Consider the following 22,644-nt stretch of genomic DNA (forward strand, 5'->3'; position numbering starts at 1 on the left):
CCCATCTGGATGGCATAAGACATTGTACAAGATATAAATAAACAAGTCACCTTGAGATTCTTAATTTAATTTTTGCACACTGGCTATAAAGAGTAAGAGCCTTAGTGTTTTCCTATTGCCTTTGTACTTGATAGCTATTTTACAGTGTGAAATGACACACCAGTGTTATATCATCTTTTGAACTCCAGAAATGATCTTTCTGATGCCAGCAGTAAGGCTTTCCTGGCATGCATCTACTCCTGGCAGTGAGACATGTGGTGACTGCCAGTACCAAGGGGTTAAGGAGCAGTGACAATAAGCAGATGCTAATGCAGGAAAGATATTTTAGTCTTCTCATTAAAATAAGTCATTTCACTGTCTTCATGGATATTTGCACAGTTTTGCTTTTCCATTGTTAGTCGTAAAAGGTCAGCTCATGGAAAATTAAGTTAATAGGGTCAGTGCAATTTGATGAAAACTAGTTTTAGTTTGTAGCTTAGAAAAGATAGAGGGTAATGCATCTGATTTTATGGGCTTTCTTACATCTGTTCTGAATAAAACTTCTGCTCTCTTGTTCTAGGATACATATAATAACCCTATAATTTACATCACTGAGAATGGGTTTTCCCAAAGTGACCCTGCTCTACTTGATGACAGTCAACGATGGGAATATTTCAGGCTGATTTTACAGGAAATTTTAAAAGGTACCATTTAAAATGATGAAAGATCAATTGTGCAAACTTAATATAATTTTACTTGGTGCTTATTTGCATTCAGCAATGACCAATGATTCTTGAAGCTAAAACTCATGTAGATCAGAGTAAAGTGATGTGATTAAAAAAAAAAATATTTAGCTGAAAGGAAAGCAAGTAGTTTTAATTCTGCTCCCCAGCTTGGGGTGGAAACAGATTAAAAGGTGTTCCATACATATATTATTTCTCATCTTAGTTTTGTAGAGCCATAGTTCTTCGTTGAGCAAAGAAACCACATTGATCTTCAAAAGTGCTCGTCATTCGTACTTCTCGTTATGAAGGATGTAAAGTTGAGTGCACCTGAAAACCTGACCATTACACCTCATAATATCCTTACAGAATACAGCCTCCCATACACAATGATCTCTGTGTAATGATTCATCCTTGTACGGGGCCGTTAAGTCGTTATAGCTCAGCTTCTGCCTTTCTGTCATGAGGGCCAAAAGTGTTCAGCACTGCTGAAGCTCTTTTTTTTAGAAGGTGCTTTACCATTCGTTTTGATAGAAACAGAGTTGGTCCATTTTCCAACCTTCTGGAAATTCCTTCCCTACCTTCCTTTTGTTGGTTTTGTTGGTAGTATTCTCTGAGGTAGTTTGCAGGGAGTAGATGTTCTCACTGTGTATCAAATGAACTGTATTTTAAAATGCCATTTCATTTATGTAACAGCTAGTCTCCCTGTTATATTTGTCCAAAGTGATCACAGTCATGAATATCATATCAAAATTTAACAGGTTTTTTTAGCCACTCTTCCATCTGCATTATTTTTCATACTTTCATTAAAATGTTCGTTTAAAAGCTACCGTTCTTCCTTTCCATTTAAAGTTGCAATTTACACTTGTCCCCCCATGCCAATTAACTTTTTTTTCTTCAGCTAAGTAGAAGATGCAAAGGACCGTTTTCTGGCACCGAAACCGAGTGGTAGGGCCTGCTTCTATCTGAAGCAGGGAGACCATCTTCTGGCTGCCTTTGGACAGCCCTTCCTGGGCTGTGCCCTATCTGGCCCAAAGCCATATCTGGAGAGTAATCGTTGGCATCGGACAGCAGTTTTGTCAAGGAGTTTGGTTTACTTACAAGGCTGTAGACAGGATACCTAGATTTTACTTTCTCTGAAGATGTAAAGAAAGGAGTAAACATTCAGTTCTTACTGTTTGATGAAATGGGATTAATTTACCAAGTCTAGTTGTTTTACAGTGTAAAATGGCTTATCCTGAAGTAAACAGTTGGAGTAGATCTGATGAATCACACCTTAGTGCATTCATTGACGCAGTTCTCTTCATGCATAGTAAGGCAATGAAGGGGACACTGAGGTAGATGCCTATATGCAAGACATCAAAAGTTGGGTAAAAGGAACCTTTGCCATTTATTCAGTCCAACAAAGCTTTTAAACATGTATGTGGTCTGACTGTAACCAGTGCAACCTTATACAGGTTTAGGTTTTGCAGTTTGACATCGAGTTGAATTGATGTTTATCATTTTATCCAGTACAAACCATGGTGGAACACTGGTTGAAACAGGTTCCTGTATGCAAGGACAATATATATGTTAAATCCATCAGCTGTACGGCACTGTGAAGAAATGCCAGTAACGTTATCCCCATGTAACTTCCCTCCTGCTACTCTGCATAAAGTTTCTCAAGATCACTCTGTATGTACTGACCCACAAATAAGCAGCCATTTCAAGTTTTCAGCTCAGGTATCCTGCAAAGCAGGATATTCGAAGATGTTGACTTTATTCAATGCTTAAATGCTTAACCATTTATTAAGTGTTATGTGAAGCAGAACAGTTTAATTGCTCTGCATACAGTGTCTACTTTACAATAATTCCTTATCTTTTGAGCTAACTTTTGAAATGATTAGTACAGGCTCATTCAGGCAACGAGCTCTGGGTCATGACAGGGGCCTGTGTGGATTCTGCCGTGGGATGTGGACATGCCTACTTATTTTTTTGTCTAACCAAGAAATAAATATGCTTGACTACAAAGGAGAGTATATCTACAGCCTGTTACTGCACTTGTTAATAGAAAAAATGTGGTATAATTGGATTGATAGTATCCTCATTTTATCTTTTTGCATTAAAAACCCTCCTAGCTTTTAGAATGCATGCTTGCTCTAATTATGTTAATTTTGTCAGTCAAAATTTTCAAAATAATAAGGAGCTTCCCTTCTCAAGACCTTGTGTTCTAGTACTCTGAAAAGCAAATACATCAATGCCTCTAAAGTTAGGTAGCAAGAATGCTGGTGTCCAAAATTCTTAAAATTTTTACTATCATTAGGACTATTTAAATTACAAGATTTTGGAGGGCAGGAGCAGTCCTGAGTGGGTACAGCAACCTACACTCACCAAGATTCTGATCACGCAATATGGATAAGCAATAAAACCACTGTGTGTTACCCCTATAATTTATTTTTAGAAAAAGATTTTGACGCTGTCAGAGAAAACTGGAATTTTTATTTTTTGGGCAGTGTTAGTTAATAAAACCAGAAAGAGCAATGTAAATACGAACTAGGAAATAGAGAGTGAACAGCATGTGGCTACTATAAATATATCACATTATAGCTATTATAGATGGAAAATAGTTTTTAAATGGGTACAACTGCTGCCATGTTGCTTCTGCACTATATGAATAGATAAAAGCATCTATATTTTAATAAATGTGGATATACATATTTAGCATCTCTACAGAGCCATAAGCATGCATGGTGCTTTACAGATAAATGAAAATGATGTCTTTGTACCCCAAGGAACTGAAAATCTAATTTAGATACAATGCATGAAGAGATGACGAACAAAAAGCTGGATGGGAGGTAAAAAGAGAACATGGATCAGAGTAGTGAAATGCTTTTTACTACAGTTGCTCTTCCATAATTTTATGTAATGTATGTTAAGGATGACATCTAGACCAAAGATCAAGGCTGCCAATAAAGAGGTAATTGAAACTACTTAGTTTTGAAAAGTGGAACCTTCTAACAGAGATAATAGAGCTTCATAAAGTCTACAGAGGAGAGTAGTTCCAAGAGCTGGTAGACTATTGCCAGAGAGAGCTGATGGGGAAAAGCAATGAAGTTATTCCTTAATCTGGCTGGTGGAAGACTATTAATAATGCTGATGGGGAGGAAAGAATGAATTAAATGAATTTTAGGTTGCAGAGGGCTGCAAGAAGTAGGCAATGGAAAGAGAATTGAAGTTAGTAGGAACAGAAAGTAAAGAAGTTGAGGATGATGTGATGTGATATGGGCAGAGGCAAATAAGAGGGAGATGAGCAAGAATAAATGTGAACAAGCAGGACTAGATTTGGGAGTAAATAGAAAACATATGAACATTTAATTTGGAGTCAGCTGGAAGGTCAACAGTAAAAAATGCAGGGCAAATAGGAGAAATTATTGTGAAGGGAAAGGCATGGGTAAAGCTTAAGATTCAGACGGTGCTTATTTTCTCTTTAAATATGCTTGAATGAAGCAGAAGAGAAAATGAGATACAGAGAATGCTGACTGTGATGGGAAGTGCAGAGCAGAACTAAAAGTGACAGTAAGCAAGGTGGTGCAGTTAAGGGAATTTTTAAAAAATGCACCTTAAGTTAAATGCAGTCCCTTCTGGACAGCTTTTTTGTCCTTTTTTTTCCCTCAGACTTCTAAGAGTTGTTATAAAACGCTTTATATATTGCCGTCACTGTACACTTTGACCTTGCTCTCATGAACTAACCATTTAGTCTGTGTTGTAGATAGGCACCAGCCTGCTTTTGCTGCATTCCCATGCACATAAAACAGTGAGCTTATAATGCAATGCTGTAGTCCATGAAAATATGATTTATTGTTAAATTAAATATGGATGTCATAATGTGAGCCCCTCGGGTCAACTATAAGCTTGAATGTTATTGAAAGAGCTGCAGCGGCAGCTCTGTTTCTTCATTGCCGCTGACAAAAATGCCTCTACAAATAGAATACAACAATGCAGACGTCTTAAGGAGTCTCTGAGATGTGCTGTCCCTGGCATAACATTGCCATGTGACATTTTCAAGAACTATAAATACATTGACTGCATTATAGTGTAAAAGTTAAGAAGCTTTGCAGTAGTCACTGCAGAAGCATTAAAACCGAGCTGAATTTGTTGTGAATACTATGAGGGATTCAAAGGTTTAAAAAACACCCAACCCAAACAACAAAACCAAAAAAGAACCAGAAACCCCTAAAATCGTAAAGATATAGCTAGCATGTGTCTATATTAGATTTTTCATCCAGAATACGTAAGTATTATTCCATAAAATTCCAGTTGAATGGCAGTTTTATAACTTCACATTATGACAAGGACAGGCACGCATCATTTCTTAGGAAAGATGTCCAAGACCACCTCTAGGCAATAGAAATGACCACTTTGTAGCAGTATTTTCTTGTTACTGAAAGTTTATACCTATTTTTTTCACATTATTCCTCTAACCTGAATGTTTTAAGCTGCAAAACTGAGTGCTTTTTTTTTTTTTTTTTTTTTTTTTCAACTCTTAACCACCAGTTTTCCAATGCAAAACTGTGAAGGAACATTTTATTTCTCCAAAATGCTCTGTAATCTGCCTTCAAAATATCTTCAGTGAAGATAACAAAACACAGCTGTGTGTTCATGTTGGGAAAATTTCTACTGGAGACAGGGTAATAAGAACCTGGTTGGTAAACCAGCAGAAGAGGATCATCTCTCTGAAACCAAGTTATGTGAGTGGATTTCTTCCTTGCCAGTGTCTTGATTTTTGAGTGAAAAGATGAAGTTATAAGCAGGATTATGAAATAGCTGCTAGGTGTCTTATGGGCTGGTCCCTGGGGAAAGGGCTGCAGGAGATACGGGAGCTTTGTGTGTGCAGTTATAAAGACGGTAGGTAGACTGAGCCGTGCAGGAGTTTGTTCCGGTTGTTGGGAACCTGGATGTAGCCAGAGTTTCACATCCTCACGCAATACCCGGGATGCGCTTTGACTCAAAAGTAACTACACCCCAGCCCCCAGTGAACTGTTAGTTTTCCAAAGCGTTAGTGACTGCAGCACTGGAATAGATCCCACACTGTAGAGGTGAGACACTGTGTGGGAGGTTTTTGACTACTAGTTACCTCAGAGAGGATAACCTAAATATTTAGGCGCTGTGGATGTTGTCCTGCTGCCGGATAACTCATGATTAAGCCCCTACTAGAACCCCCTTTGGGGTATTACTTTTGTTATAGGCAGTGGATTTGCTTTGCTTAGGTAGAAGTACTGCTGCATGGATGAAACAAAATCCAGGACTCCTCAGCTTTGTTGCTGGTTGCCTCAGTTGTGCAAGCAGAGACGGGGGATCTCAACCATTAACCAGTCTCTAATCTCCAAATCATATCTACGTGGCCAGAAAGTTAGAGGCAACAATTACTCACCTGCACATCAGAGATTTGCCTTAGGAAATTATTTGTACATAAAAAACATAATCCCCACATCAGAAGTAGCTGCTGTAGGTTTTTTATTCTGCTTTTTTATTGTACAAGATAAAAGATAATGGCAACTCCATTGAAAAAAAAAAAACCCTCACAAATAAAAAGGAGGGATTTTGGCCTTTGTGGTGAATAAACAGACTTTTATGAGAATTGTGAGTTTAAATTCATCAGATGTGGATTGCACATAACATCATTGGGTTTGATATCAGTTCTAAGCCACATGCTTCATTTGGAGTTACCTTTCAGGAGAAAAATGTACTGAATCCACAGAGGCACATCATAAAAAAGCTACTGTGCTAATGTTGTGTCTTTGAGACAGTTTTTAATTTAAATCTCCCCTTTTTCAAGATAATTCCGTTTTAAATAACTCAGCCACTATGTGCATTCCAAATGCCTTTCCTAGGATAATATACAGGATCACTCATAGGAGAAACTAAGTTAATATATAATAGTTTGGCTAAACTTTTCCATATAGGTATACATCTTTTCTAGAGTTGAGAGATAAGTCCAGTTTATTAGAATAAACATCTCTATTTAGATAACTGTCACCCCTTAGTCACAGATGTCTATTCCAGAAAAAGAGATTTTTTATTTTAATATACAACAGGAAACTTATTTCTTCTTAGGGCAGAGCTCATTACAAAAAATATTATGAAGATTGGTTCAAGAGGTATTAGAGAATTAAGTGAGAAAGCTATTAAATGTAGTAGTGCTGGTACAAGTTTTATCTCAAGATGTTCCTAAATAAGGATTCCTGAGTATTTTCCATGGGAAGTATTCATGCCCTGTTTCTCATCATTCTGTCTAAATATCTGCTGTTGACCATGTAATAGATGGACCGGTGATATGATTGTCCTTATGTTCATTTGACAGTTACTGAAGAATGGATCTTTTCCAAGACACGTTTTTAGCAGTGCAAATAGGAGAATGAATGAGAAGAGAACCTTAGTTAGGGTCTACTATATTAAAAAAATAAATCTGTGTTTTGAAGTGCTTGGATAGCTAATATATTGCTATCCAGCTCTCAAAGTAGTTATTTTTCATGATGTTTCTGTGATAATAATAGCTCATCATTTGATTTCATGGGAGTTATTGTCATTCTAAAGGGCTGAAAATGATGTAAATGCAGCTGTACAGGGAATATTACAATGTCAAATGAAGCAGTGTCATTGCAGTTCTACGTATATGCTGCTACAATGTCAAGATAAAAGGAAAGAAACCATATTGATCAATAGAGTAGAGTATCAGAAGTGATTGGATAAAATGCAAACAATGCATTATCTGTTATAAAGTCTTATTAAATGAAAATGCAACTTTCAGGCAGTAATAGTGCATTGAATTTGAACTCACATTTGTCTGAGTGTTTAAAGCCACTGCAATTTCTACTGAGCAAGTATATGTTCCTTCAATGCATTAACACATACGTTCAATATGACCTACTTTATAATTGCTGTGGGAGTTTGCCTTTGCATTTTTTGGATAGCTCTCTGTTCCGATTCGCAACCATAGCATTGCATTAGTTTATTTGCATTGAATCAATTTTGCTAAAGGATCTCCCATTTTTATATAAAGAAATACTTAGCTTCATTACACAGGGAGTGAAGTATCTCGATCTCAATTTTAAAGAAGGGAAATTGAGGTAGCACAAGTTCAGTGTAATTTAGCTAAGGTCAAAAAGCAGATGGGGTAATAATAGGTATAGTACCTGGATTTTTCTGCTCTCCTGTTCCCATTCTGTGTGTGCAATGTCACATTCTTGCTGCTAACAAACACATTTTGAAATAAACATTCATAGCAGAGAGTATGAGGATCTACATGAATGCACGGTATACATCTATCAAAAACACTAATGGGAAATTCATCTACTGAACTTGTATGGTAGCTGGAAATTAAATAGAAAATGTTACTATTTCAAATATATTAAAGACGCTTATCCTTAGTGAGGCAAGTCTGATGTTTGAACAGAAGATTTTTGAGGAGTTAATAATTCTATTATATGGTGGAATAATTTGCCCAGGAAAAAGGTGGATGATTATATTTCTGGGAAATGAAAAATCAAACCATCAAATAGTAAAATAAGTGCAAGGCATTATTTCTCTATAAGAATGCTGCATCTAGATACAACACAATTTAGAATATATAAATTGGGAAAAAAAAAACATCTCTTTTACTTCTTCATGCTAGGGTAACAAAAAACCAGCTATGTGAATTTTTCTAGACTTTCCTATCAATTTACCTTCAGAAAGAATTAAGTGTAAGAAAAATCAGTTCTTTAGGAGAATTAATTTTATCATGTTCATGAATGCTTGAAAAGAATTTACTTTTACCTTTAATTTGCTTATAATAATGTAACAGTTAAATGTATTTTCCCTGTTATTGCCTGAGAAGATTCCCTGTTGGTGTCACTATTTTATTTTGGAAAAGTAACACCTTAAAGTAAAGACCTTCTTAATATTTATAGCCATTCCGTGTTCTACTCTCCAATTGCGCATCCTGGCACAGTTACACGGTGTAAAAGTGACTTGGAACCATCAGAATATAGGGCTTTTTTTTTACCATCTTGCGTGGGAGATAAAATCTGGAGCGAACTGGACTTGCTAAATGACAAGTATTGGCTAGTGTTGGGCTCAAGGTGTTTAAGGAAAGAAGAAACTGTCCTGCAATGGCTGTTTGCAAAACAAGGGAAGGGCGGCTGGAAAGGTTCCTTCTGCTGCGTCCCGCACCAGATCTCCGCTGTGTTTCAGTTATCAAGAAGCCTTTAGGATACTTCCATGTTGGTCTTCCATTGTTTGTATTCCCTTGGTGATACCAATAGGTTGGTCAGAGCAGACTTTTGAATTCCCAGAAACACTGACTGTCTCCTCAGCTTAAGTGTAATTTTTGCTGTTGATGTCTTTTGTGTTGCCTAATTTATTGGAATTCAGGCAACGGTGGTAGGGAATGATAAAGTTTATATGGATATTGGCAGAGGCTATGGGAGCTTTAGTAAAGGGCTTAAGCAAAATAGAAAAGCTTTGATTTTTCAGAAAGGATCAAGTGTAGTCCATACGTGCCATAGGTATTTGAATGTTCCTAAAAAAAGCAGTCAGATGGTCAAAAACCAAACAACAAGACTTTGCACTCTCCTTTCTTGGAAGTGTAAGAAATTATATGAAGCATAAATTTAGAGAAAGTGTTCAAAATTACATGTTTTTAAATACCTCATGTCCTTTAAAATGAACTTTTATTGATTACTTGGATGATTAAAAAAAAAAAAAAAGGCAAAACAATGCTTGTGCCAGGGTGAATACAGGGTCAGCAATTACAGTGAAGTGCTCATGCAGTATATTTTCTGCCTGGGCTAATACCTTCACAGCAGTAAGTAGCCTTCTGCTGTAACAACCGAAGCTGCCATGTGCTTTTCAAGTTTACCGCGCGTTGTGGAAATCCAATCTAAAGATCGTAAAGGAATGAATAAGCATGGCTGAATGCAGAGCCAGAGACAAGTGCTTTAGTCCTTGCAGAAGGGGGGAAGAGACTGCTTTTGGCTTTTGCAGCTTCCGAAAGAGTCATTCGAGAGCTCTCCTGGACTTTTGTGCCTTTTATATCTGCAACTCAGGCTGTCGCCTCTGATCTCAGCGACCAGCTCCATGCGTGTCTGGCAGCCTTTTTCTCATGAGCTCCCCCAGCAGTGATGATCCGCTGGGTGTATAAGTAAACAGTTCCCAGGTTCTACATCCTGCCCTCTACTCAACATCTCTATAAGCTTCTAAAAAGGGATCTTTCACTAAGAAATACAATTTGCAGAGCCAGAGTGGGGCAAAATCATCAGTCTCCTCTCCCAGGTGTTGGCTCTGCAGGGCGGGCATTGACTTGAACACTGGACCCGCATCCTGACACTTCAGTAATTTAATGCTTTTTTAATATAGGTTATGACATCAATTAAGATAATGAAATCCCCTTTCCTTTTGTATTCTTTTGACTGGTGTGGATTGTTTTTTTCTGGTCTTATTTGACTATCATGGCATTTCTCTTCTTTTTTATTCTCTGCTTGCCTTACCCCCGTTAGTCCTGTGTTTTCCAGCAGGCAGATGCTGATTCTCCTCATCCATGCGTAATCCCAATGAAACTTTCATTTTCCATATTTTATAGTCTGCTGCTATTCACCTTTCTAAACACAGGCAATAGGAGTCCAAGGGAGAAGAATTCACTAACCTCCTGGGGAAACTAAAAATGATCATAGTCTGGCAAGTCAGTCTTTAAATGTCCTTTGCCCATTCCACCCTCCCCTCTGCTACTCTTTAAGTATTTAAATCTGCCCCCTACTAGTCAGACTTCCTCACCAGATGGTGCCTTCTGACTAGCTCTGCCTCTCGTCAGAGGATGAATAACTACAGCAAGGAGCATAAGGAACTGGTGAGACAGCTACTGGAATATTTCATCAGTGCTAGTGTCCACTTTTTTTAAAAGGACGGTGAAAAATGGGAGAGAGTTCAGGAAGGAGCTGCAAAAATGATTTGAGGGCTGGAGGAAATGCCTTACTGTGGGACTCTAAAAGAGCTCAATCTGTCTACCTTATCAAAAAAGAAGATTGAGAGGTGACTTGATTGCAGTGTACAGGTACCTTCATGGGGAAGATATACTAGGTTCTAAAGGGCTCTTTAATCTGGTGGAGAAAAGCATAAAAAGAGCCCAACAAATTCAAATGAGAAATCAGACACTTTTTTTAGCAGTGGAATCAATTAAACATCAGCCCAAATTACCAGAAAGACTGGATTCTGCACCTTTTGCCTTCACATCCATGCTGAGTGTAGTTGGGAAGATACATCCTAGCCAAACACAAGTTTCAGTACATTCCAGGAAAACTGGTGAAATTTAAGAGCCTGTGATTCACTGAGGGTCAAACTAGATGGTCCTATGATCTCTCAGTTTTTAATTCTATAAATTTAAAAGTGCTGGCTACAATGACTGTCCATACATCGTGAAAAGCACGCTGGTCTGAGGTATACCCTTGGAATATTAGACACTGTTTTTATGGAAGTATATCTGTGTAAATAATTATTTTATTGGCCTAGAGACAAATCTGAAACAAACCAAATCAAACAAACAAACAAAAAAAGGAATGGAGTGATCCAGAGTATATAAATTTAATATTTAGATTATTTTAAATTATTATCGTTTTTTAAGTCAGGATAATTTTAAAATGTATACCCCATTTTGTAAAGAAAAGTGAAGCTGTTTCTTCTGGGAGATTTTTAATTTGAATAGTTATACTTTCCCCAAATCCTTTTGCATTGCCTTTTTTTCTGGCTGAAAGAGTTCTACCCATCTCACACCATAATTGCATTTACAGTATGCTTATTTTCAATGAGAAAACCACCCAAGATTTGTTCAGAAAAACAGGGAAACACATTCCATACTAATGTTCATTGGTTGTTCTCACTTGTTCTCCTCTCTGAGAATCATTATCATTTATGCAGGCAGTGATAGGTTTTTAAATGATGTAATCATATATAGGTGTGAAACGGTAATGGCTTTATCTTTAAAGATAAAGATTTTTTAAAAGGTTAATTATATTCCACAAATTGTTTTAAAAGTAGCATGTTAATATTATTGTAAGACTCAGACTTGGAAGGCAATTCCCCTGTCTAATATATGTCATTTAATCCCAATATGCTTCCTTCTTTTCTTCCCATTATTGCTACTGTTTCTAAGTCCTGAGTTAGGTAATTTCTCTCTTGCTTTTGTGTTTATTCATACAACAGCCAGTAAGTGTGTTTCCTCTCCTCCGTGCATGTTTATCTTTTCTCTTGGTCTTAACTCATAATTCATTTTTTTCCATCTCGTGATCATTTTTGTTTTTCTTTCAACTTCATTAGATTTCTCAGCCTCTCTCCAAACAAATTATACCCAGAACATGAGACCATGCCAATGACCAGTGTTGCACGGTTGTGATTGTGGATGTGGAAGACATGTTTCAAGCAAACTCCAGTGCAGTTTCAGCCAAGGGAAAGCCAAGGAGCAGTCTCAGGTCTAAAGCTGGGGAAGGGACAAAGGAATAAATATCAGCTTGGTGTGGAAAGCAAGAGTTGTATGTAGCATGGCTCAATGGCTGAAGCAGGAAGGCAGAGGTCTCAGGAGTGTGGTTAAGGCAGTTTGGAAAGGTAAGAAGGAGAGGGTGGCAGCAGTGATCCTTGGCTACATAAAAGCTGGGAACTCTGCTCTAGCCATAATGAAATACTAGGTACCGCAATTTTATGAGATGGATTCTCACACTTCTCCACGTTTTACAGGTATTATCTCGTCTCTTCTCACCACCCATATAAATAGTGATAGCAGCAGCCATAGTCATCCTCTTTACCTCACCAGCTGCAACTCTGCCCTCCTTACTTCACGTTTATCTGGACAATGCTTCTCTCCTCACATTGGCAAAAAAAAGCCCCGCATCAGTGCAGTCCTTCAGTCCGAACCACTGCCTCTATTTTCTGTGGGTCACAGACCCTCATGATTTGGCCTGACGTCCCCTCCCTTGGTGCGTTTTCCTATGTCATAGGCTCCTCTCAGAATTTTATAAATATTCAAGACAGTTCATCCTAGACAACTAAACAGCAATGACATGTGGAAAATGGGAAGGCAAATTCCCTTTCCGTATACCCAATACAAGCTGAGTGGGGAAAGCATTGAAGTTGGAGATTAGAGTCCTTAATTGAACAGTCCCCAGTCATAAGAATTTCACTAACACGGCAACACGCTGTTACAAGTATGTGGGGAGTGATGGTTTATTTGTTTCTGTGGCATCAATTTTTGTTATTATTTTTTTAAAAGTCATCCGTGATCAAAGGCTCCAATGCGTATGTGCCGCTTCACTGGCAGTCAGTCTGAGCCTGTTACCAGAGCTTGTGCCTGGGTTTTGTTTATTCTGAGTAAGTGTCTGAATAATACAGACAGTCTATTCTGTGCATGATCTGTAACTGGAGGTGGCAGTGTTCTGCTACATCCTTTCATAGCGAGTTTTAGTCATGGAAAGTCCATTTTAATTCTCTCAGTCTTAATCTATTGCTTTTAAATAAGCAAAGCGTGTGCACCTGTTTGAAAGTTGTAATAGAGAAGATTAATATGATATGAAAAATGTCTTTACTTAAACAAAAAGCTTTTCCAGAACCTTAGTTTTATTAATTTATAAGCAGTGTTTATAAATTACATACAAAACATCCCGTAGGATAGCATCAGTTCTGCATGCAACAAAGGCAAATGGTGTTCTAACACAGGAGACATCCCTCTTTGTCACGGGTAGCTGCAGGTACGAATATGCTGCATGGTTGCTAGAGTTATGCAGAAGATTTCAGAAAAAAAATAAAAGCAAGCCTGACGCTGTGAAACCAAACCCTTGTTTTAGCCTCCTGTAAGTCATAACCACAGCCCTGCTCCAGAGGTGACCTTTTTTTGCTCTCTGTGCGTGAGGAGCGGTTCACCGTGTGGAGCAGTGAAGGCTTTGCCGGCCCTGCAGGACGTGAGGAGTGGTGGGAGATTTTGGAGGAGCAGGGGAAAGGCTGGAGATGAGCTGAAGGAGAGACTCTGCTGCTGCATCCTGCTGCCCTGCGCTGGTCCCAGCTGCACAAATGACACTGTGTCTCTGTATTGATTTTTTTACCAGCCAAACCACTGAGTGTACCTGAATCTGTAAAACAATAGAATATTGATCCATTAAAGAAAATGATCTATTTAAAGTATCTCTTCTCTTTACTAGTCTGGGGTGCAGAGAGACATCTATTTGCTAGTGTAGCGTGGCATGTCTGCACTGCAGCCACCAGTTTGCATCATCTGGGTGTAAATTTAGCCCACAACTCCTCCGTAAAATTACTTAAATATTGGTTAAATCTTCCACTCTCAGTTCCCAGAGATGCCGAGTGGGTTGCGTGGAGCCATTTGAAACAGAAGAGCTATTAACAGGCAGAGTTGGATTTTTTTTTTCCCAACTAGCAATTTGTTTAACAGGTTTCCACTGCAACTCCTAAATGATTTCACTTAAAAGGACACTGTGAATGTTAATTAAAAACATTCATTAGGGTTTTAATAATTCCTTAGAGGCTTTAAACACAAATCTGTTTCTGTACCAAAAATGTTTTTCTTCTTGTCTTCATCCATCTATTTTGGGGAAGCCAGTGTGTGTTGCTGGACTGTTAATAGTGCTCCTCTTCCTCCTGCCCCCAGCTTGCTTTGAGAAAAAAAAAGTATATGTTTGACTGGTGATGGGGAAAAATCACACTCAAATTTAAATTGTTTCTTTTACAATGAGAAATTGGAAATCAGAACTGAAACCCAGGCTTTATGCCAGTTCAGACACACTTGTTTATAGAGTGTGGTTTGTGTTAGGTATGTAAGCACCGTGTGGTAGATCTGTCCTTCTCTTACACCAGTACAACCCTGAAGTCTGCATTCGGATGGTATCACTATAGCTGGGACAAAAATTTCAAATTTACCCGAGTGAGTATTGATCATTTTTGTCCCTTCAACATTCACAAAAGGGAATGGATTCCTTTTGAATCTCAGTGGATGTACAGATTTTGAAAACTTCTTTAGGTATTTTTTGACAGCATTTCCTGATTCTTCCTGCATATTTCTATACAGAGAAATATAATTCAAATATTTAGACTTTTGTAAAGTATGACAATTGTGATGCTGTATGGCTGTCTTTATGTCATACTTCCCCAGATTGTCACTTATCTCACTGGAATTTTTATTTCCTTTTTTTTGGTCTTTTGTGGTGTTTTAGTTTATGCTGTTGAAATCTAAGCCTCAGTCCAATCTCATTCCATTGTTCAGGTCAATCTTTTCCCCTTTGTGCTTCTGTCAAATTTGCTAACTCCGTCCAGGTAAGAGGCACAGTAATACACACGGTATTAAATTAATGTTCTTTTTTATTCTCTTGATTATTAAACATCTATTTAAATCCATATATATCATTTGCCTGTACATTTCATTTGCATGATTGAATGCTTTTTGGTAGTGAGACAGATTCTGTACACTGCAATATGCCAGCTCCAGAAGTTTTCAGAGAGAAGCCTATTTCGTGGTTTTCACTTTGTGGTCTATGAGGAATCTTATTTTTTGAATAAGTATTGATTGCACAGTACAAATGTACAAGCCTTCCCTTTTATTCAGAAAGAATGAGCTTGGTTGATGATGAACAAGAGCATTCATGGCAACCTAATAGGAAAAAAGTACCTTGGCACCTGCAGCTCAGTAATTTTACTGACTGTAAAATTAGGTAAGTGCAAATGTTGATGTGCAATGACTTCTGTAAAATCAGTATGAAAAACAAGATTTGACATTTTCATTTTAAGTATGGGACACTGTCTACGGGTTTCTAGTTCTCACAGATTTGGGTGAAGTAATCCAGTTTTACCAGCTGTATTGGTAAGGAATAGCCAATCTCTCCTTAAAAGGAGCCCAAAGGGGCGAGAAGAGATTAGCAGAGAACAAGGATTGTCATAGCAGGTACTATATCCTACCATTTTTGTTAGTATACTAAAGGCAGAGTAAGCAAGGGAGATATAACCGTCTCTCAGACTAAATACTTAATGCAGATGAACTCAGGTTGGTCTCCGTTCAATGATTTTTAATAGTAGCATCTTAAAAAGCCAGGAGCGCTTCTGAAGACACTCTAAGGCAGGGAGAGCAGAAGGTGCTTTATACAGGAAAATGACCATCAGGTTGTCATGGTGGGACACAGTTCAACTACCCCTTCCTCTATAAATTAACCCTTCAGGCTGGTACTCACTGACAGAAATTTCAGGGGTTTGGGGTTTTTTTTAACATTTGTAAGCTCTGCTATAGATTCCTGCACAGTCAGAGCTTGAGGTCAGTCTTCTTTATCCCATGCCTGGATAAAGGAGAGCTCCTCGTCTGTTCTGAACATTCATGGTCCTGGCCATCAGTGGCCATACCTGGAGTACTTTCTAGTTAAGACTCTAAGCAAATAAAAGCTGCAGGATTGTAATAAACAGGTTTATTACATTACATCCAGGGTTTCCCCCTCATCCTTTCCCTTATTAATATGCCAAGTGGTTCATTGATGATGTTTACTTTGATGCTTACAAATCTGCTTGTCCCGCAGACATTAGGTGCTATAAAGTTGTCACTCGCAGAACAGCACTTTTGAAAATGCTGTTCTCAGGAAATTTTTGCTATTTCTCATTACCCCTCTTGACTGATCTTTGGTGTTTAACTTCGCGGCGCAGCTTGTAATATGAAAGCAAAAATAGTGGAAAGTAGAAAATACTCAGCAGTACTGCTGTTTAAAATCTCTGAGCAGGTAGCAGTAGACTTTCGGCATTTCATGCCTGCAAACCATGTCAGCTGGTTGCTGAGTGAACTACTAAGATGATGATTCAAATCTGACTCAATGTGCTTAAAATGACCTAATATTTACTCAGCATCACCAATTGCAAAACTCCCTGTTACATGCCTAGATGCCTTTGTTGTCTGCCAGATAAGTCATTTAATCAACTGTTTCCATTCCTACGCAGCTATATAACTGCATGAGAGAATTAAAAAGAGTTTTCCCTGCCTATTTTATGCCATGACTTCTGCCATTTGCAAAATAAAGTGTTCCCCTGTATCTACCATCGCAGAAGCTGGGAAAGTAGTCAGAGGTGGCCTGTGGTAATATTTGCCTACACTGTGCAGCACTCCGGTTAAAAATTCATCTCTGCTCTCTCATCAGTTTTGGGAGACAAGACAGAGATATCAACTTTGCTGAAATTTCAGGCTGGAAGACGACATTACCAAGTTACCGGTTTCTACAGCCCTAAGTTTCAGCTGAAAAGAATCAGAAATTACTGTAAATCACATTGCAGTAGAAAATCTTATACCGTGTTCATGAAAATATGAACGCTACTGTCACAGAGACACAGTTTACCACTGTGGTATAAAGTAAACATTTTTGATGGTGGTAGATGCATTCATTGTTTTCATCATAATGGCTTAAAAATATACTATATTCTGAACAAAACACTCTTCTACATTTTTCAAATCAAGTCTCAAAGGGCTTCAGCATACACATACGCTAAATTTGCTGATTTTGAAAGGAGGTAGGGAATAGCCTTGATGAACAAGTTTTATAACAAAGAGAACACAAGACAATGCCAAAGGAGATTAAAGGTCAGAGAGAAAGTTCAAATCCATTCATTGAGAGAGAACTTGGATAAAATTTAGGCCTAGGAAATGGAAGAACAGTGACAGGAGGTAACAATATCTTAGAAGGAAATGGTTGCAAGAAGTAGTCAGAATAACCATGAGAGGTGCATAAGCTGGTGATAGGGAGGACAGTTGCCGTGGATAAGGCACCACACTCATCCTTAGGCATGCAACGTCCAAGGAAGCTGTGGGAAGGTGCCACAGAAGCAAGGCTGGAGGCGCAGAAGAGCAGATTTAAGAGTCATTAGCCCTGGGAAATAAGTGGGTCCAGGACAGCTGGCAAAGACACCCAGGCAGTGGTTGGGAGGAGCGAAAAGGGAATGATGACAGAGCCTTGAGAGGTGCCAGCAGAGACGGGGTCAGAAATAGAGGATCCATCAGCACTAACTCTCTAGTGCTGGCAGCCAGACGGAGAGACAATAAGTTGGTGTCACATAAACCTAAGGGTGGGAGTTTCTTGTGGAGTAGTAAGTGGCCCGTGGTGTCAAAGGTAACAGAGCTATCAAGGAAGAATGAGCACAGAGAAATGACCCGACAAGAAACAGGCACTTAATGTGAAGGATGACAAGACAAATTAGATACTTGGCAGTATACCTAAAGCAACTCCTTCAGCTACTGCGACCACCTACAATGGCAGAGTAATTAGAAGATCTTCCAAACACAGTGATAAATGGTGTGATAGGGACGGGGAGATCTATGCCTATTTATAAAGTGCCTGTCATTGTAGTATCCAGATATCACAGCATCCAGTTAAAGAAAGATAGTGGCTAACCAGTAGAGCGATATTTTCTTCAGTTCTGGTTAGATGTGCTTGGTATAAAAAGACATCCCAAATAAGCAAAATTTTGTCAAGCATGACAAAAGCAGGGAAGGCCTCTCTACAGTGATGTTCTGTGTACATCTTCAGGAATAGGAAGTATTCATGCTTTGAAGCTGAAATAAAAGCATCTTTAATAAAATTTTGTAATGGTGACCCTCTTCTTGAAGGGAAAAAAAAAAAAAAAGGTCTTGACTAGCCTATGCAGGCAAGAGCTGCTGCACAATTTAACTACCAGTGCTAGAAAATCGTGCTTAGGGCTTAGAAATAATGAGCTCCTAATGTGTTTTTCTAATCAAAGTATCAGCATGAAATTCACTGTATTTGGAGACCATCCTATTACCAAGACAGCAGTGTATCAAAAGTTCACTGTGGATATTATTTTTTGTGTTTCATCTTCGAGTTAGATTTGCCTTTACCCCTCCCTTTTTACAGTTTTAAGTCAAAAGCAGTGGAAACAACAGAAAAGCAGTGCTTATCACATCTGTTCCAGCTTCCTTGGACCAACAGACATCCCTATCAGTCTCAGTTACCTTTCCATGCAACACTGTTTTGAATGGAGGTTTGATACTTTGCAAAAGTTTTTCCCCCAAGATTTAGGCACGTCATAAATCAGACAAGTCACATGGTGGGACTTCTTTCCCTGTTTAGTCTATTGGACACAGAGAGGCATGTACTGTAGGTTCCTCAAAAGCTTATTCTTTAGCAAACGCATAACATTGTGCAGTTCACATACAACAGCAGGCTTTTTGTGGGTTTTGCCCAGGCAATATTTTCCTGTCACAAAAACAGAGACATATTTCCACTACTGAATCCACATAATTGCAGCAGCCGTGGACCTAGTGGTGCTTTTAAGGACTAATTTTTTCCATTTCTCCCTTTGCCTTATGGTAGCAACATCCTTCATTCTTGAGAGATTGATCTCCTGTGCTACGTTTTGTTAAAAAATTATGCATATGTATAATTAGTGACATGCGTGATTATGTTTCTAGGAATATGGAAGAGAGAAGCAGATTAGGTTTGTTCTATTTTCTTTGTTAAACCAGTCAAAGGAATCCAGGTTGTCTTCGCTTAATTTTTGCCTGGTTTTGATTATCCAAGTTAGATGAGCACGATAAAATTTCATGAGATTTCTCTCAATGCTTTTTCCAAGAATGTCTCCAAACAGCTATCCAGGCAATTGTTACGTGATCATTTTTCTTAGCCATGTCTCATATCCACCCTCATATTTATGTGGACAGGCAAATGCAGACGTGGCCAAACCTCTGACGTATGACACAGGGGAGCGCAATACAGTCTGGTATCAATGAAAGAATAAAGATCTAGAGTGTTGCTGGAAGTTCTTTAAACCCTGCCTTAGTTATTTAACAAAATCTGCACCAAAACATGTGTAAGCACAGAGAAGTCAAGCAATAACGTGGTTATACTGATTTGCTTCACGGCATGTGTGTTACTTAAATGGCAGTTTGATGGGTAGAGGTTGTATGGAGGCTAAATCATACACGCTGCTTGTCTACCATGCTGCAGAAAGTAACTAGGAGTTTGTGTGCAGCCTTGTCCTTAATATACACACAGTGCATTTCACACAGGGATTCCATAAAAGCTGTCATGTTGAGAGGAAGTTGTGAAAGGTTCCGTTAAAAAAAAATCTTGAATTTCACATCACTAAACCGTTGCCCAAATTAGGCTCCCAAACCAACCCATCCTTGGAAAAAATGGAGCTAGTAACATGAGGAAACACTGTCCTGTATACATTAGCTTACAGGACAGAAGTAGAAGGATGCTGTATAGATTAGTTTTAATAGACAAAAGTGAAGGAAAGGGAGAGAAGTTTAATACCCTACTATAGTCCTCCAACCCACTCTACACCAGAGCATGTATAAGTGTAGAGAAAGGGAGTTAAACAACCTCCATGAGTACAACAGTGTTATGCTCGGGGCTGCCAACTTTACTGCCAAGAATTCTTTACGAACAGCAGGGAAAGACTAATCCTCTGGATTGCATTCACAGGAAGGTTATAAATAGTAAGTGTTGCATTTTGGGGCATCGACTCATTTAAAACTGGAATATAAAAATGTGAACTTATATACATTCCACATTTGCAGTTAATTCCAGCCGTTTCTCTTGAAGTTGTCCAACTTACAGTATGTTTTGTGTGATCCCTCTGATAACTTTGACAACATGCTTCCCCTTCACCAGAGAAAATCTGTGAGAAAGAAGAGCAGATAACTGGAACAAACCCTCACCTCTTCAAAATGCCGGGACTGACGTGGGGTCTCATCACACCAGCATCAAGTCACTGCCCTGGCTCCTCACTTTCTTTGAAGAAGAGGGAAGAAACAAGAGAAACGTCTCTCAGATTAGTATCTCAGGAGCATTTAATTTCATGGAGCACCAGCCTACTTTAGGGCCACCCCAAATTAACCCCAGCTTAGAAAGGCACAATATAAGCTGGAGTAGGCAAAAAGTGTTCAGATAGAAGCAATGCAGAAAAAGTTGATGTTCCATCCTTGTAAAATATATTAAGATGCATTCAAATTTTATATTAGTGCCCCCTTTGCTTTATCACACTCTTAGTAAGAGGTTCATTGCACTTGCTGCTTTCTGACAATGGAGAGAAAAAAGTTGAACCTTTTTTTTTTTTTTGATGAAAAGGATTTACAATAAGAAAAAGGAATGTGAAAAGACTGTAACTTCCTAGGAAAAAAAAAAAAAATCACCTGGCTCTGATGCTAAGATTAAAAACAAGTTGTTTTAACCTTATACACAATACTTGCAATCTGCAGCTGTTCACAAAAGACCAGAAGACTTAATATATAAGCAAGGAAGGTTGTTGGCTTTGTTCCCTTTTTTACTTATAAAGGACATGTGTACTTCACCTGTTCCAGTATTACATCAAGGTGATCTCCTTGAGTCAAGACTTTCTTTTTCTCCTTTTGGTATTTGGGAGGGAGGGGGAGAGGAAAAAATAATAATATTTTTCTTTGAGAAGAATCTTTCATGCTTCATCTTTAAAGTGCTTTGCTAAGACTCAGAGTGCTGCATTTTACAGATGGGGAAGGAACTAGATGAAAAAAAAAGTGCTTTACATTCAGATCTTACACTGATGGTTAATCTTACAATTGCTCTTTCTTTTCCAGTAGCTGGCACATGTCACCTCTATGCAGCTCAGTTTCTCAGGATCTAGGAATCAAATGAGCTACGAGCTGCAATAATATTTCAATATTTGCCCAGCTTCTGTCATAATGTTAGCTTCCTGACCTTTGATACAACTGATGACAAGTTGATTTTACCACCTACAGCTTGAGGTTCCTTGGCAGCCATTACTTTACACTGGTGCTGGGATCAAGACTAGACTACGAAACTGTGGTTTCCTCATCTCATTGTAAAATCTTCTCTTTTCACTCCTACATTTTTTTCTTGTTCTTTGCTTCCTCACTTCCCACACCCCTTTTTAAGGCACATTGCTTCCAAGAATGTCGCTAACATTATACCTTTTTCTGTTTAATTTTATGCCATTGTTTAAGTCTGGCTCTCTTGGTGATTTCAGCATTAGGAGACCTACAGTGGACCATGTAGCCCATGCTGGCAACGGTACAGGAGACCGTTGTACACTGGGTACAGAAGACTGAGTTGTGCTAAAAGCGCAATCCCTGTTGATGTGAATATACCCAGTACCACTAATTTGCAGCTGTATTGATTTCTTAAGGCTGCCATCATCCTGCACTCGGAGAAGCTCCACTTACTAAAAAGCTAAAACTTCTTATCAGATTTCCAAAGCCCACAACAATAACACTGCACGAGCCTGCAGAGCTACAGAGGGAGCGAAGTGTACTTTCATGTTGACATGTTATAATGATACTGTCGTGGTAGTATGAAGGAGAATGGTGATTCTTATTTGTGTAGATTATAGTGTGATCACTAAAGACTCCTAACCTTGCTCTTAAATCAAAGTCACCTTGAGCCTTTGGTAATTTTCTGGCAAAGAAACTACACTAAGTGTCTTGGTTTAGAGAGTAAAAATGGCCATACCAGTGAGTTATACTGGAACTTCTGGAAAAAATGGTTAAGGTAAATAGTTATATTGTTTTAACTAGTACTTGATAGTTTTCAATTTTACTTTTTCTTCTTTCAAATTTTTAATTGCACAGCAAAGAGGTTTCAATTATGCTTGTTTAAAAACTTTATGTGTTATATGGTTTTGTAGGTTGTTTTGTTCAGTTTTATAAAATTGTCCATTTAACTTCCCCTCCTGTGTTTCTTATGAGGCAGTTATACTCTTTCTTCTAGTTAGGACAACTGGGCAGAATATCATCTATCCTATAAAGGATATTTGCATATTTTGCAACAGGACAAATAGGCAGTGCATTTTTCTTTGCAGAAATTAATATTCTTCATTGTAAATAATATAATCCATCATGTTTGGTCTACATGGTGGAGTGAATATCCTAATAGTTAGCATGAAAGCTTACTGAAAGTAC

This window comes from Numenius arquata, chromosome 5 (genome assembly GCF_964106895.1).
Source record: "Numenius arquata chromosome 5, bNumArq3.hap1.1, whole genome shotgun sequence".
NCBI lineage: Eukaryota > Metazoa > Chordata > Aves > Charadriiformes > Scolopacidae > Numenius > Numenius arquata.